Source organism: Eimeria mitis, genomic scaffold (genome assembly GCF_000499745.2).
Source record: "Eimeria mitis Houghton genomic scaffold, Emh_scaff4240, whole genome shotgun sequence".
In the NCBI taxonomy this organism is placed as follows: domain Eukaryota; phylum Apicomplexa; class Conoidasida; order Eucoccidiorida; family Eimeriidae; genus Eimeria; species Eimeria mitis.
The window spans coordinates 4299-4873 of NW_013572565.1; positions in this window are offsets into that span (position 1 = coordinate 4299).

Here is a 575-nt window from a genome sequence, read left to right on the forward strand (position 1 = left end):
AGCTAGCCTCAGATTGTTAAGTTCATTGTCGAGTTTCGCTTGACAATTGAACATAGGGAGTTTGCCGTTTCCTTTCTGCACGTTAACTACGAGAGCAGCGGATTTCCCCTGCTGTTCTGTACCTTCGCTTCGCCGCGCCCACCACGCCGTGGCAGCGGCATCGCATTCAACGGATTCTCATGATCCCTGTTGAAAACAGCGTTTATTAATTTGAAAGCAATGTACAGTTATTGATTACCATTGTTTGGGTGGAATTTCAACGGAATGCGTCACTATAGAAGGCGTTCGTTACTTACAAAGAGATTGCGACAAAGCACTGTAGGGTACGAATATGCTCTAGACGATCGTAAGTTCATTGAAATCAGAAAGAGTTTAGAAAGATGATGGGTGTAAAGAGCACATCTGCCGGTGTTTGGTTTTCGTTTGTCCTACTTTGGTTGACTCGAAAATGTATGCAGAAGCCGAAGCAGGATGCGAACAAGTGCCGTTATCTGTTAAGGAGCGTGCAAGGTGAACGCCTCCGCGCGTGTTGTGTGCTTTTATACTCTGATATGCATGAATTGTAGTCGACTTAC